This window comes from Bison bison, unplaced genomic scaffold (genome assembly GCF_000754665.1).
Source record: "Bison bison bison isolate TAMUID 2011002044 unplaced genomic scaffold, Bison_UMD1.0 scf7180017864116, whole genome shotgun sequence".
In the NCBI taxonomy this organism is placed as follows: Eukaryota; Metazoa; Chordata; class Mammalia; order Artiodactyla; family Bovidae; genus Bison; species Bison bison.
The window spans coordinates 501,272-516,003 of NW_011494688.1; positions in this window are offsets into that span (position 1 = coordinate 501,272).

Below are 14,732 nucleotides of genomic sequence, written 5' to 3' on the forward strand. Positions count from 1 at the left end.
CTTGAAACACATTCCATCTCAGACTATAATTATCAAATGGCCACACTGTGATTCACTGCTTCAACAGAATATAACGCAATTACCAACTTCTTAGACACTGAGGCTAATTCCAGCTTTGCTCTTGCAAACAATTCTGCAATGAGCTTTTGTACACACCAACAAGAAAAGGATAAATACCTCATAGTGAAACTACTGGATCAAAGAGTATGTACCTTTTAATTGTGATAGATATTGCCTCCATGAATAGTTTACTTCATTATCTGTTGTCGTGAGTATATGAGAGTGGTCATATCAGTACCACATGTGTTCACAACTTTCAAGGCAGCCGGTTGGATCAGAGATCTCCCAAGTACATCTACCTCTTACCCTTCTCCTTCCTCACCTGCCCCACATGACTTTTTTGGATACATCCTTATTACTGGCCTGCAGGGAGAACCCAGTAAGACAAGCACAGATTTGCCAGCCATTTTTCCCAGCATCTTTTTGTCTTTCCTTCATGTAGACTGACCTGTGATGCTGACTGTGGCCTCAAGGCCACGTGTTGAGTGTGATGAGTGAGGGAATTTCCATCTGTTCTCTCTCCTGTCAGAGTTCAGATCCACTTAGTAATTCCATCAAGTGTCTAGAGCCAGAAAACGGGAAGTTCAGCTGGAATAATGAAACCTGGCATGCGTAAATGCACCATACTGTGTAATTAGTAATCAGACCAGTGCCCCACATTCTACGCATTCTCTCACACTCTATATGGGTTTGCTGCTTGACGATACTAGCAATCTCACAATGATGCCTTTTTAAATAACAACATCTTAAAGGAGGCATGATCCATGGCAGAAAAAATTCAGCTTCATCAATTCCACCACCTCAGCTCCAAATTTCCCCCTTTAATGCCCTCCTATCCAAGCATAACATATAGCTGCATTTCATTTGTTTTGACTGGGGACACCGATATGTAAATTACACTCTCTAAAATTAGTTCTGGAACATCTTGGAAAATGGAAGAAAAGTTATCTAATTTCAGGAACATAAAATGAAGGGCCTCCTGTCATTTTATCTAATGCTTTAATCTCTTGCTTTTAAAAGGAGCTACGTTTGATTTTAACAGAAGTGGAATCATCCAGCATAAGCTGAGAGGCTTGTCAAAGCCCATCAAACACTGAGACACAACCAGTGGAAAACAGACAATCTAACCTGGAAGAGCCCAAGAGAAGAGAGCAGAGCTTAGAGCTGATGACTGTCAGAAACCAAGGCAGGGCAGGGCAGCCTCAGGCTGTTCAAGGACCACAGTAAGAGCCACGTGCTGCCCTTCTTTCCCTTCCTCTTACCAGGAGCACACAACACAGGGAAGCAGATCTAGGTTCTGATCACTCCACCCAAGTACAATAGTGCTGATGTGGCCAGTGGAATCTGACTGAACGAAACAGTCAGAAGTCCTAGGTGCTACTCCCAGCTCTGTGCTCTAGAGCAACCCTCAGTCACTGAAGTGGAGTCCTCGGTTTCCTCCTCTGTGAGATGCTGAGAGCATCATCTGCCTGGGCGACATCACACGGCTTTTATGAGGATCCAGTGAGATACCGGATAGGAAAGCAGTCTATAAACCAGGCAGTGCTGTACAATCAAAGGGGGCTATTATTTTCTACCCTCATCCAGGGCACCTGCCGTTCAGCAGGCCCAGGCAGAATGATTTGCCCCAGTTTACTTCACGTTGTAGAGAGAACTTTCAGAGCAGAGAAGGCCAGCAGCCACTCGTTAGTCAGACAGACACTTCAAGCTGGTTCTCCAGAACTGTGGATGAGTTTGTAATGGTTTGTGCACAGCTCTCTCATGTTATCCCCAGAGGTGACTAACATGTATGATCAAAGTCAGGAATTTGTTTTTGGCCACAAAACAAAGCAAAACTAATTGGCCCTGTCTTGAAGGCTCACAGAGGGACAAAAACAGTAATTTGGGGCTAATTAACACCAGGCCCAAGTCACTTCAGGCTTCCTTGGTGGCTCAGTTGGGAAACAATCTGCCTGCAGTGCAGAAGACCCAGGGCTGGGAAGATCCCCTGAAGAAGAGAATGGCAACCCACTCTAGTATTCCTGCCTGGAGAATTCCAGGGACAGAGAAGCCTGGTGGGCTGTAGTCCATGGGATCACAAAGATTATTCACCATACATAAGAATAAATCTCCTTAAGAGTCATTTATACTCATGATCTCCCATCACCCATTCTCTGACTGCTTCTCCAAATGAGTTATCAAGACCACCAAAGAGTCTGGGAATGTAAATTGGTGCAGCCACTATGGAAAACAGTATGGAGGTTCCTCAAAAACTAAAAATAGAACTGCCATATGGTCCAGCAAGCCCACTCCTGGGCATGTATCTGGACAAAATTATAATGTGAAAAGATACATACACCCCTATGTTCATTGCAGCACTACTTATAATAGCCAGGACATGGAAACGACCTAAGCATCCATGAATGGAAAAGGAGAAGTGATACATACATACAATGGAATACTACTTGGTCATAAAAAAGAAGAAATAATGCCATTTGCAGCAACACAGATGGACCCAGAGATTATCATACTAAGCGAAACAAGTCAAAAGGAGAAATACGAATACCATATGATAGCGCTTATATGTGGAATCTAAAACATGACATAAACGAACATATCCACAAAACAGAAATACACTCACAGACATTCAGAACAGACTTGTGGTTGCCAAGGTGGAGGGAGGGGGAGAGGGCAGATTGGGAGTTTGGGATTGGCAGATGCAAACTATCATATATAGGATGGGTAAACAACAAAGTCCTACTAAACAGCACAGGGAACTATATTCAATATCCTATGATAAACCATAATGGAAAAATGTGAAAAAGAATATATGCGTATAACTGAATCGCTCTGCTGTGTGGCAGACACTAACACAATGTCGCAAGTCAACTATACCTCAATAAAATAAATTTTTAAAAAAGAGTACCAAAGGATCTCCATGCCACTCAAGCAAGCAATGCATCAGCATCATTTAACACAGTTGATCACTCCCTCCTCCTTAAATCACATCCTAGTTTAGGGGACATTGTTCTCTCTTCTGTAAAACCTCCTGTTTTACAGAAATTGCTCCTTTTCAGCCTCCTTTGTTGGTTCCATCTTATCTTCCAAATTTTTAAATCATGGAATATCCAGACCCACTCCTTGCTCTATCTACACTCATCCCCTAAAAATCTCCTCGACTCATGGCTTTACTCCAAATGCACAAACATGACCCTAAACTTTGTGCCTTTCCATCCAACTGCCTGCTCAGCAGCTCCACATGAGTGCAGAGTAGTTTTCTCAAGCCTGACACGTCCAGAGAAGAATGCTTATTTCACAGCCTACAAAACACCTCTGCAAACAGTAACTCCATCCTTTTGGCTACTGAAGCAAAAAGCCTCGACATCATCCTTGCCTCTCTCTTCCTCTCTATCATACCTCATACCAAATCCATCAACAGATCTTCTTAGCTCTAACTTCAGAGTAAAACCAGAATCTGGTTCCTTCGCAACACCTCTCATCTGTTCCACGTCACTTCTCAACCGAATCACTACAACAGCTTCCTACCTCATCTCTTGGCTTCCTGCCCTTGACTCCCCACAGTCCATTCTCAACACAGGAACCAGGATGATCCTCTGAAAAGATTATTCAGATTTATCCCTTCCTTTTTCCCTACCTTCCTCCCTCCCTTTCTTTCCTTTCTCCCTCTCTATCCCTCATCACTAGTGTTGCTGCAACCTCATTGAGAGAAGAAGACAATATCCTTTGTTTAAGAGAAAAAAGTGATTTTTATTAAATCTTCGGCTCTTGGAACACACTGCTAAGAGATGAAAAGGCATGTCACAGACTAGAAGACAATATGAGAAGCCAACATCCTTACAACAGTCTATAAGGCCCTAGAAGAAAGCCTGTAAGTTCCTTCACTTCTTTGATCTCATCTCCTCTTCAATTCGACTTCCCTGGTGGCTCAGACAGTAAAGTGTCTGTCTACAATGCGGGAGACCTGGGTTCGATCCCTGGGTCGGGAAGATCCCCTGGAGAAGGAAATGGCAGCCCACTCCAGTACTCTTGCCTGGAAAATCCCATGGATGGAGGAGCCTGGTAGGCTCCATGGAGTCACAAAGAGTCGGACACGACTGAGCGACTCCACTTTCTTTCTTTACCTCTTCAATTCACCTATTCCACCCATCAGTCCTGAGAAGAGTCCTGCCTAAGGGCCTCAGCACTTTGTTCCTTCACCCAGGCTGATTTCTCCCTAGATAGCCATACAGCTTGTTCTGCCTAATGTCTCTACTCAAATGTCACCTCCTAGTGGAATCTTCCCTAACAACTGTATTTAAAACCACTCTCATCCCTCTTACTCTTTTTTCCACCGTATGTGTAAATATGGCATATGGCAGACAGAGAGTGGCCATTTAGTTTGTTTTATAACAAATAAGAGAATCCCTTGGACAGAGGAGCCTGGCAGGCTACAGTCCATAGGGTTGCAAAGAGTCAGACACGACTGAAGCAACTTAACACACACACATCTAAGCATTCGATTATTCTGAAGCTAGTATAGCATGTGACTTCTTAGCAGACGATTTCAGATTTTTAAGTTGTATTCCATATTGTCTATCTAGATTTTAGATGGAGAGAGAATATCCTAAATCAGGTTCCTACACCATGGATTTCGTACATGTGAGAAAGTGATTTGAAAGTGCTGTCTCACGAAGTTTTATATGAGATCGTGGACTGAAAATCCTTGACCCCAAATTCTCATAGTGTCAGCACATTTTCCTCAATGTTTCCTCTTAGAAACTGTCATAAGATAGCTGATTAAAAACATAAATTATTTAACAAGTCAGACACTTAACTAGTTGTTCAAGGAAAAAATAATAAGCTTAATCCTAGCTCATTTATACCAACATATATTTTAGGTGGATCAAAGATTCATATATTAGAAGTAAATCTGCAAAACCACACAAGTGATTCCTTCCTTCTTTCTTGCTCATGATCATTTGCCTTAGGCTCTTCTCAAGTCCCAGGGTTAAATCTTCATTAAGTCATTTTGCCAATTTAAATTCCAATGCCAGTGATTACGCTGGAAATGTGCATAGGACACAATTCAGACTTAAGGCTTGCCACAGGGCTTCTTGAGAATGATTTTCATATTCTCAAAACCTGAAATCTGAGTAGGTACCTCCTTTCCCTATGTCTGTAATTGTTTGCATGTGATACCTGGAACAGTGGTGGCTCTCTGAGGCCAGAAGATTCAGCCTACGAGGATAAACTATTGCGCTCAAGATTGCAAAACAAAAAGATGTAAAGACTGAGTCCCTGATGACATTGTTGGGCTACAAAATTAATGCTCTGACTTTCCTAGTGCCAGATCTTTATTTTGCTGTGCAAAATAAATATTCTTCACATATGCACAACCTTTAATTTGACATTCTACAGCCTATAGTCAAAAATATTCTGATACATTTTTAAAAACCATCTTGAAGTTGAGAAGGCCTTCCTAAGCATGACACAAAACTCATAAGGCATAAACAGAAATATTCATAATATTCAGACCATGACACATAAACTTTATATTATAATTACAAAAATAAGTAAATAAAAATCTAAAACATGCATATAGTTAATATCTAAAACATACAAATTCTTAGTTAAAATCAATTTGAGAATATCCAATAAAAAAATGAATCAAACACAAACATTTAAAAGCTTCAACATAGCAAAGGTGTCATGAACAAAGTAAGGAGACAAATATCAAACTGGGGAAAAATCACTTTCAACTTACAGTATAAAGTGCAAACAGCCCTCAAATATAAAAAGTTTCAAAAAATAAAGAATAAAAAGGCCAGTAACTCTATAGGAAAACAGAGTTCACAAAGAAATTCAAATGTCTCCTACACATACAAAAAGATGTTCAACTTGACTCACAATAGGGGAAACACCCATTATTAATAGTACTGCACAAACCTAGTAACTAGTTGTCACTTAATCACACGCAGAGGGATTATCTCAAGGGACTAAAACACAGCAATCTGATTTCACATCCTGATTAGGTTACCCTAAGGACAAAAAGAGCTACAAAGCAATCTTAAAGTGTTTTCAGTAATCATGTAATTCACAATGATAGTTTTATCATTATTTTTAAAATAATATATACATGCTAAGATATAATAAATTCTATCATTAGAAAGTCAGACTTTTCACTACTCAGCCATAAAAATGAATAAAATAATGCCATTTGAGCAACATGGATACAACTAGAGATTATCATACTAGGTGAAGTGAGAAAGATAAATATCATATGATATCACTTATATGTGAAATCTAAAACACAAATGAACCTAGCTATGAAGCAGAAACAGAATCACGGACACAGAGAACAGACTTGTGGTTAGCAAGGGGCAAGGAGTTGGGGGAGGGGTGCATTGGGAGGTTGGGATTAGCAGAGGTAAGCTTTTATCCACAGAATGGATAAACAAGGTCCTCCTGTATAGAACAGAAAACCATATTCAATATCCTATGCTAAACCATAATGGAAAAGAATATTTAAAAAAGAATGTAGATATGTATATAACTGAGTCACTTTGCTGAACAGCAGAAATTAAACATTGGAAATTAACTATAATTCAACAAAAAAATAAAATCAATGAAATCGGGCAAAAATATGTGATCCTCAATTTAAATAAGAGCTATTATTAACTCATGATGCACTTTCTATTGAAAAATAAATATATTATTTTGTAGAAACAATTTTCAACCCACTATTGATGAACATTCCTACTGCCAAGACTGTGGTCTGAAAACCACCCCACAGGACTCCTTGGAATGACTAATTCCAGATCTGGGGCAGAAAATGTGAAAGATCAGCCTAAAATATTGTGGCATGTCAAAAAGTAAAGAAACTAATAAAGACTACTGAATTTTTATCAGTGGGACTCAGGAGGCAACTTGATAAGAAAATTTGAGCATCAAAAAAGAAAACTCTGCAACTGCTGGAAATCTACTACCCCCGAAAATTTAAATCTATGAGTTCATAATGCAGTCTTCCCTCAAGGCAGGGCAGGGGAACTCACTGGGGACATTTGGAGGATTCCAGAAAGCCAACCTATCTTTCTGCAACTGATAAATAAAGACAAAGAATCAAGTATGTATCTTACCTTTCTTGTATCTGCTGCTCCTTGAGGAAGTTGATAATTTGACAAGGGGACATCATCTCTTTATAGACGGATGTCAGCTAACAAATGAAGGAATCAAAGAATATTCACCATTTTGCAACCTCTAGTGAAATAATGAGCATAAGCAATGACCATAAAAAAGTACAAAAACCATTATATGAAGAAAATATTATGGGGAAATGTACAATGGATAATCATGCTGAATGCACAGCTCAATCTTAACACCAAAAAATTGAGGCAACCAGATATTTAGACGGAAGTACACACCACCAATGAATTTTTCTTCCCTGAAAAATCAAATCTCAATGTGACCAAGCCTCTAGATATAACTCCCAGTTTCCAGGTATCAAGCTACAAAAGAATATATTAAATGAAACAAGGAGGGTGCAATCAACAAGATCAAGAATATGGGAAACTCTACAGGCCAAATAAATCTGATTTATTTACCAAATAATTGAAGAAAAATCTTAAGGTTCATAGCAACAAAATATGTAAATTAAAGAAAAATCTTAAGAGAGACTGAAGATTTATATCAACCTAATATAATGTGATGAAAAAAAGTGAAAGTGTTAGTCACTCAGTTGTGCCCACCTCTTTGTGACCCCATGGATTGTAGCCTGCTAGGCTCCTCTGTCCATGGAATTCTCCAGTCAAGAATACTGGAGGGGGTTGCTATTCTCTTCTCCAGAGGATCTTCCCAACCCAGGGATCAAACCCAGGTCTCCTGCATTGCAGGCAGATCATTTACCATCTTCTTTAAAATTGTGAAATATGCTTTTAGATGATAGCATCTAGAATAGTACTGCCCAGTAAATATATAATATGAGCCATATGTGTAATCTTAAAATTTCTCACAGCCACATTAAAAACATAAAAAGAAACATATGTAATTAGTTTAATAATGTATTTAACCTAATATAGCCAAATATTATCTAATTATCAAATAATCATCAAATATATACTCAATGTTTTAAATTATTAACTGGTGCCTTAATTTCACACATCTCAAGAGCTGACTAGCTACGTTCGCCAGTGACTACCATATTGGACAACAAAAAAGGTTCCTACTAATCATGACATTCTTGCTACATATTAAATACATGTTTATTTTCAAGGGAAGGGAGTGATGTCATGAATTTCTAGGTATAAAGAGTGAGGAAGGAGAGTTCTGTTCGGGACCTGTCTCTTTCTGGCCCATGGTGTTTTCTTCTGTGAGGTCAGAGGGGTGGGTCAGATCACATCTGAATGTACCCTCACCTCCCCACCTTTGTCAGTAGATAGGAGCTGGGCCTCTGCCTGAAGCACACGGCTTGATTTCCTTGATTCCTCGGTTTCTGCAACTGTCCTTGGTGATGGTGGCTCCCTCAGTAAAAGTTGTGTATTGCCCAAGTAGACTGTCCTCTGAGCAATATGAATCAAACATCATGCCTCTGAGCAGACATTTGCACAGTGGCTCTGACCAGCAGCACTTGGCTGTAACCTGACTAAAGGTATTAACACATCAGAGGAGAGAACACTGATTGGTCAGCCATGGTGCTGTTGCCATGGAGGCAAATAGCATCTGTGCCCAACAAGCACTGTCCAGAGGCAGTGCTTAGAGAGGTGAAAGCAGAATCAGGCTGTCCTCTCATGATGCTGTTAAAAACACACCTGTCACTCAATGAGCCACCATGGCCCTGATCCCAGGAACCTCAAACACCTTCTGATTAGTACTTGGCTTCCCCCTGGACTTACCTACCGGGAAAGGGTGACTAGTAAGTGAACTGGAAAGTTCTCATACAAATTAATAAATTGGCATTTTGGCCCCGATATCCATTCTTTTGGGAATCGTAGCGACTCAATTGACTAAAATGGGACAATGCTAAAGAGCCAGCCCACCTAGAGCTTCCCGTAATACCTGAGGCTTCTGCTGCAACTAGCTCCAGGGCTCTGACAAGCTCAGAGAGGTTGGGAACCTTGTCTACCTTGCTCACAGTTACATCCTTGGTCTCTGGGAGAGTATCTGACACATAGTAGGTGCTCGGTTAATGTGGGTTGGGTGAATAAGAAATGAAGAATCTGAATCTGCCACACGAAAGATGGGCCCTCAATGTACCAAGTTAAAAGGCATGTTTGTGCTGGGACTTCCCTGGTGGTCCAGTGGCTGACTCTGTGCTCCCAACACAGAGGGTCCAGGTTCAATCCCTGGTCAAGGAACTAGACCCCACGTGCCCCAACTAGGAGCTCACATGCTGCAAATGAAGATCACGTGTGCCAAAACTAAGACCCGGTGCAGCCAAATACATAAATTAGGAAAAACAAAAAGCATCTTTGTGGCATCTTGATAGTTAAGCAGCAGGCTTTGCCTGCTAATACTTGATCTTTGCCAAAGTCCTAGGAACTTAAACAGGTCAAGATTTGGTTGTGAAGTATCTGCAACAATACTAGGCACATATAGGCCCCCAAGAAGGATGTCTCCCTTCTCCCTCTGCTCTGATGACCCTGTAAGCAGGGCATTCTCTCACTGTACTGGAATCACGGGTATCTTCAGTCAGGTTTCCTGGTGAAAAGCTGACTATGCAATGGAGTTTGTATGCAGGATGTTGACTGGCATGTAGAAAAGCACCTTCCAGAGAACAGGGAAAACAGGATTGGGCAGTAGAAAAAGTTGAGCTGTGATGCAATTGCAACAGAGGACTCAGTTCTTACAGAAAACCCTAGAGAGAGGCTAGCACTTCAGAGTTATCCCAATAGAGTCAACGAAGCCATTCATTAGTCATTGAGGCCAGGGTTACTGGAGTTCAGCTTCCCCTAAAGTGAAAATGAAGTCACTCAGTCACGTCTGACTCTTTGTGACCCCATGGACTGTAGCCTACCAGGCTCCTCCGTCCACGGGATTTTCCAGGCAAGAGTACTGGAGTGGATTGTCATTTCCTCCTCCAAGGGATCTTCCTGACCCAGTGAACCCGGGTCTCCTGCACTGTAGGCAGACGCTTTACTGTCTGAGCCACCAGGGAAGTCAGCTTCCCCTAAGGAGGGAGGTAATTCCTTCAGCTGAAGGCAGTGCCCAGAGCACAACTCAGCTGTGGGCCCTTAGCAACCAATCCTGGCCCCCAAGGCAATTAATGCCAAGGTCCTGCAGAGACACTGAAGTGACACAGCAGAACAAACACAGATACCTTTTTCTTCCCCTAGACACATATCAGAGAGAGAACTGACCTTACAGCACAAGCACTGGTTAGAATATTGATACCACGGAATCTACTTTTCTTACAATTTATTTTTAATTGAAGGACAACTGCTTCACAATACTGTGTTGGCATGGGATCTACTTTGTGTTCTAAGAAATAATTGTGAACACAAGGCTACGTCTGTCTTGTTCCTCACCATTATTTCAACGTCTGCATACTCAGCACGCTATGCTGTGCTAAGTTGCTTCGGTCGTGTCCAACAGTTGTGCGACCCTATGGACTGTAGCCCGCCAGGTTCCTCTGTCGCTGGGATTCTCCAGGGAAGAATACTGGAGTGGAGTCCTTTCTCCAGGGAATGTTCCCAACTCAGGGATCGATCCACCGTCTCTTACGTCTAACCTGCATTGTCAGGCGGGTTCTTTACCACTAGCGCCACCTGGGAAGCCCTGCATACTCAGCACACAATGAGTGCTAAACAAAAATTTGTTGAATGGATACATAAATTAACAAATTTTTAAAAGTGGCTTCTGCATTTATACTTAATTGGATATTAGTTGTTCCTATTAAACCATTAACTCCTCAGGGCAAGAAGCTTTCTTAATTATTCCTGTATTCCTAGCATCTAGGGCAAAACCTCGGAGAAGGCAATGGCACCCCACTCCAGTACTCTTTCCTGGAAAATCCCATGGACAGAGGAGCCTGGTGGGCTGCAGTCCATGGGGTCGCTAAGAGTCGGACATGACTGAGTGACTTCACTTTCATCCACTGGAGAAGGAAATGGCACCCCACTCCAGTGTTCTTGCCTGGAGAATCCCAGGGACCGGGGAGCCTGGTGGGCTGCCCTCTGTGGGGTTGCACAGAGTCGGACACGACTGAAGTGACTTAGCAGCAGCAGGGCAAAATCTAGTAGTAATACACTGTCCCCTACTACTATAAAAACGATGGTCCCACCATCACACACAAAACTGTTTTGCAGAACAATCGCTTAGAATTCAATCTACTGTATATTGTGTATCTACTACTTTACCTTATACTTGTTTTTATGATACTGAGGTTTCCTTTAAGAGAAAAGTGGGAGCAGGGATTAAAAATAATTTCTTTTTTAGAAACAATTACACACTGGACATTTTGCATCTATTATGTCTAAACCTTCCGACAGTACAGTTCACCAGTAACAAAAGCTGAGCTCAGAAAGCTTAACAAACCAAAGAGTACCCATCTAGAGAGGTGGTAACTGGAGGAGCTCGGAAGTAAAAGCCTGCTCTGCGGGACTCCAGATCCCATGCTTCCTCCCCCATGCCAAGCTATTTTCTTATTACCACCTATATCCAATGGTTAGCTTACCAGGACCTGGGGAGTTACCACTGCCATCAGCGTTTCAGCAGATGCCCTGGGAGGATGCGCCTACTCACAGACCAGTCCTAGCTCACTAGGCGCTGAGCCACTGTCTCTGCTGTTACCCAGAGCCCACGCCCTTCCTGAAGATCCCCTGAAGGTGGGGTGAGGCAACTCCTCCTAAGGCAAAGTCAATGACCCACAGAGAAAATCTATCAATATCTTGAACTTCCTGAAGAAGCCCAGCTAAAAAGAATCTTCCTCTTGCCTAGAAACAACCCAGAGGTCTTCAATCTTCAGGTCTTTCTGGAAAGACTGGGAGGCTCCAGGTCCTGAAACAAGATCTTCCTGAGAAATTTCATGGTGGGCTGTAGGCTGAGGTAATGAAGACCCATCCCTCCCTGTCTCTCTCAACCTCTCTTTCACGCACGCACGCACGCATGCACCACACGCAGGCACGCAAGCACATACGCACGTGCGCATGCGTGCCTGCGTGGCTACACACAAACACACACGCTTTCTCTCACATTTCTTAGGCACATCCCTTCCTAGTCACATCAAAGCTGACTGCTCAGGTTCTTTGCTGCTTCTGTTTACCTTTCCTTGGTTCACACCGCTTCCCAGGGCTTTGAGAACAAGGCAAAGACAGAGCTTTTTTCCTCTTACTCCCCTCAGCTGGTGACTGCTAAAATGCCCCTCGGAAGTTACAGTTCTTTTCAGTCTTGGACAGTGAACGTTCCCATTTCATGGGAACAAACCTATATTCTACTTATAGTTCTGTCCAGGGACCTGAGCTCATCCTGGCTCTGTGTGTACCATGGCCCTCTCACTGGTTTCAGATGATTCCTCCACCTGGTTCTTATTCTCGCTTAACCTTTCCCAGGACTCCAAAATGGCAGCTTCCCAGCAGCCTTAGTGGCTATTTGCAAATGAGTTGCTGAACCTGTTCCATCCTTCCCTGGAGATTGATCAAACCAGTCCCACCTGGTCCCCTTAGGTGTTAGAGTTATCTGGACTAGTCTTAGAAACTGCCTCTGAAAACTGTAGATGTTTGGGAATCCAGATCCAAAATAATAATTCGTCTTATCACACTGGGAATGATTCCCAGGAAGGAAAAAACAGGCATAGCTCTGTGGCTATGTAGTTTTAAGGTGACCTATGGCAATTCAACACCTTAACCACAGTTCATTATTCGTTTTTGAAAACGTGATGTTTACCGAAAGTTTTAGACTATCACTTAGAGGAAACTGACAACATTTTTAAAAGTACGTTTTTTTATTTTTGAAGGGAGACAAAAGTAAATAATTTTATGAAACAAGGAATGTATGTAGCAAAAAGCTACTAATGTGACTGAGACCTGCTAGGAACAGAATCCCAGAGGACCTGGCAAGGAATTGCACTCCCTCAAGGGTAAATCTCAAAGGCATACTGGGCAGGCAGAGAGGTAAAGGCTCTGAGCTGAAGCCAATTAGCGCTCAATAAACAAACGGGAGCCTTTTGCTTTCTGCCCAGTTTCAGTCCCGCCTTCCAAGCAGCTTGGGTGATGAGTTCTTAAGGGAAAAAAAAAAAGTTCAAATTCCCAGTTTACAAAGTGGATTCTATGTGATTTGTGCAAGAACAGCGTGTGTTTTGTTCCGTTCTGTGTCAAAGCTTCTGAATGGCAATTTCAGAAAAATGTGCTGAGTCATGAATCCCTAAGGATAAAAGATTTTGAGAAGAACATGCTTGGGGGAGGGCAAGAACTGTGACAGTTGTACAAGTTGTAGATAACTGAAGGTTTATTCTCCTAAATGAGACCCTTCAATACAAACATTTATCCCACTCCTATGCCCGGGAATACTCGATACTTGCCCCAGTACTTAGAAGCCACACACTCAAGAGTAAGGACTATAACAAAAATAATAATAGCTAATATTTATGAACATAGGCCAGTTATACATATAGGGGGATGGGCTTTCAGAGGTTAAATAATTTGCTCACAATCACCCAGCCACAGGAACTGGAATCACAACCTTAATAAGTATGTACACCATCGTCCCAAATATTATCCATGTATGATTTATAGATCTTGGATCTTTAACTGATTGTGGTTAAACTCCTTACTCAAAGAGGCATCTTACTGACATTCTTCAGACACAATTGACGGTAGCACAAAAGGTCCCAAGATTCTTACTAACAAAAGAAGAATTGTACAGCACTGTTCATGTAAATTGTGTATTTTACATGTTCAATATAATACTGTGTCCAAGTCAAAGAAAAAAGGAGCCATTCTTTTATTCAAAACAAAGTTCTTCATTTCCGGTAACATCCTGGGTTGAGATAATCCTATGATAATTGCTAGAAGTTGAGGCTATCTCAGGTCACAGGACTTTTCAGCCAGCACAAGAAAACTGCCATCCTGCTCGATCATGACCTCTGGAACTCCTGATTCTTGGGCTTGTTCCTCATGAGGCCTTTAAAAGTTGGTGGCTGAAACTTTTCCTCTGAAGACCTAGTCACCCTAGAGAAAATTAGATCATCAACTGGCTCCTAGGAGGCTCATGAGAGAGAGAGAGAGAGAGAAAGAGAGAGGCAGGAAGCAGAAAGGAGAATGAGGAGCTGTTCAAGTCAGGGAAGAGGGTCCCTAACAAACTTTCTTATTTCATACATTTCCCAAAATCAACCCTAGGCACTTGAAATGTCAGGAAATATCTTCCGAGTCACAAAAGAAAGATCATATTCTAATCAATAAAATTTTATTAAATGGTGTTTTTAAATACTCGGAAAATAGGCAAGTCATGAATAATTGTCTTCATAAACATGATTCATCTATTCACTACAGGACTGGCTTTACAGCAATCTTCCCAGCTAGGCCCTATTATCCTAGCCATGTTAGAAATCTAAGGGCTTACTAGAAATATTTCTCATTTTGCTTTTGAAAATGACTTCTGTACATCGTTTGTACCATGACAACTATGTTTTATACCATACAAAGAGGGTCAGAATCCCCATGTCACAGGGCTATTATGAGGGATGAATAACATAATGTGCTTGG